The sequence below is a fragment of the Psammomys obesus genome, unplaced genomic scaffold (assembly GCF_907164565.1).
Source record: "Psammomys obesus unplaced genomic scaffold, mPsaObe1.curated_primary_1811, whole genome shotgun sequence".
In the NCBI taxonomy this organism is placed as follows: domain Eukaryota; kingdom Metazoa; phylum Chordata; class Mammalia; order Rodentia; family Muridae; genus Psammomys; species Psammomys obesus.
The window spans coordinates 23,184,237-23,186,909 of NW_026585797.1; the positions used below are offsets into that span (position 1 = coordinate 23,184,237).

Genomic DNA, 2,673 nt, shown 5'->3' on the forward strand with positions numbered 1-2,673 from the left:
CACAGAAGAGGAAGTGACCACAAAGACAGGTAGGGAAAAGAGAGAAAGGAAACTGAAGGGAAGAAAGGCATGTAGGTGAATGAAATTATGTGAGTGTCTGTGTATTTTGTAACTTCAAATCACAGAGAATCCATGGGAACAGTACTACCTTCATTACAGTTAAGCACACTTAGCATACAAATGTTGGTTTCTACATACTTTTATTAGTTAATGAAAGTAACCTGGGCTTCTTAGGGAAATGAGTGATGCCAGCCCTAGAGCAGGGAAAGTAGCAGGAGAAAGGGAATTTTCATCTCTTTACTTGTGGTGCTTTTTGTAGCCTGCAAGCCTAAGAGCGTCAGACTTACATCTCCACCAGAAAGTATGGGTTTTGGTTGAGGTTTGTTATTTCTTCTTAAATGTAATGTATAACATTCTAATTCATTGTACACAGTTATTTTTATGCTAGCAGCTAAGAATCTTAGGATTTTGTTTTTTTAAGAAGATAATTACAGTGTTTCTCCCTTCCCTTTCCTCCCCACAAAGCTTTCCCTGAACCTTTCCTTGCTCTCATTCAAAGCCATAACACTAGTGTTTGCTGGTATCTCACTCTTTTCTCCAGCAGAGAACACACACACATCCCTCTCCCTATGCATTGTTTGCCCTCTTGTTTTCAAAAATTAATTTGATTTAAGGCTTCATTTTTCATTAATTCAGAGGAAGAAAGCTACAGTGCATTAATATTAGAGTTTAGACCATAGCCTGGGGAAAATGAAAGCATATCAGAGGAAGCCAACTCAGGAAAAATAATTTTAATAAAGGTTCAGGCATCGTACTGATTTACAGGAACAACCTGTTAGGCACCAGTGTTTTCATTTGCTCTGCCAAAGTTCTTAGCATTGTAAACTTCTTTAAAATTTAAAATGGAGAGAAATATGCATATAGGTTAATAGCTAGTAGTTTTTTAAAGCCCAAATGCTGAAAAACCAGAGTAGACAAAATGTACAATGTTCCCACCATAGATTCAAATAGTAAATGGTCATACAGTTTGTTATTAATGAATCCTCACCACAGTGACCTATTGGGATGGACTGTAAGGTTTACATAGGTGGAGGGGTGACAGGTTGCTTATATTTAAATCTGTACCCAATATGTAACATATGTCTATCCATCTTTTTAAAACAGATGAGTGAGTGAGTGAATGAGTGAAAAAAGGAATAAATGAAGATCAGAAATTGTTTCTTATGGAAAATATTAGGAAAGAGATGAGTTATGATTACTGGCTTTATAGGTCAGCTGACCATTTAGGCACCTGAGTGGCAGAAGGTCCAACAGCAAGTTCCCTGAGTTTGCCTAAGAAGTGTATTCCTTTATTCCCTGAAACCATAAAAAGTAAATAGATGACTCAAGCACCACTTGTGTGTCTAAATATTTCTGGGCCACAGAATTGTCTTGTGTTCCTTGAAAAAGCTTGTGTTTTGGTGAGGAGATTGCACTAGTTACGTTTCTGTTAAGTACCAAGCACAGCTTAAGAAAAAGAGTTTATTGTTTATTTTGTTGTTGTTGGTTTCCCCCATATGCTTCCAGGGGGGTAGATCCATAATACTGCAGAAGGCATGGCAGCAAGATGCTGAGAGATCACATCTCAACTGCACACAGGAAGCAAAGAATGCGAGTAGGATTTGGGGCTATAAACCCTTAAGATCCACCCCAGTGATTACTTTCTCCACATCCTAAAAGCCCCATAACTACCTTAAATGACGCTACCACCAAGGCACATGAGCCTGTGGCGGACATTTCTCATTGAAGTCACAACAGAGACAGGAAGCATGTACCTACAAGGGAAATAATCCAAATAATTTTAAATTCATCACACATTCACTGAAGACAACAGAAATTGTCAGATGTGGTTTCAAGTGACTTCTCTAAGTGAAGCTAATTCTGATAGGATTTCAGATAAAGCCTGTCTGAAGTACTGTTTGAGCTAAGACTTAAATGAGAAAAGTATATAGAGACTGTCACATCAATTGCCCAAAAAGCTTACCGAAGAGAAGAAATAGCAAACAAAAGCCGTGATGCAGAACCAAATGGATATCCAAGAAATAAAGGAGCTTATCAGGGCTTGTAAACCATGGCAGAGAGCGTGTGTGCTTCTCTACATGAAAAGGAAAGCCACTGCGGCATTTAAGTGGGAAATTCTGATTTCCTTCTTGCTTTTAAGGGTTACTCCGGATGATCCAGAGAATAGATGACAATGTCAGCTTGTGTTAAGAGGGTCCATGTTGCTAGGAAGGACGCTGTGATTTTAAATGCCAGGCATGTTGGTAGCTAGGACTAAGTCCATGGCAGTGGAAGCAAGAGATAAATCTATAGGAATTGCTGAGAGATTAAATTTTGTTCTATGATGAACAGGATAATTAAGGTAGGCAGAACTTTGACCAACACAATTAAGTGAATGGGTTTCCTATTTAATTCGGTTGTTGAATATTGTAGAAGAATCGTCTTTGTTATTCATGAGGTCTTTCCCTACTGTTTGCACAGCTGAAAATTGAAAATGTAGGATTTGAAGGCCTAAAAGATTTGTGGTTTAGTGGTAGAGTGTTCATTCAGCATGCACACAGTACTGGATCCATTCAGAAGGAAGGAAGGAAGGAAGGAAGGAAGGAAGGAAGGAAGGAAGGAAGGAAGGAAGGA

The 2,673-nt window shown here is 38.6% G+C and overlaps 1 protein-coding gene across 6 annotated transcripts in view; it reads left to right on the top strand.

Annotated features, from left to right (window-relative positions):
* Positions 1-2,673, top strand: part of Ptprk (protein tyrosine phosphatase receptor type K) — a 519,217-nt gene that overhangs the window by 430,050 nt on the left and 86,494 nt on the right. The window lies entirely within an intron of this gene.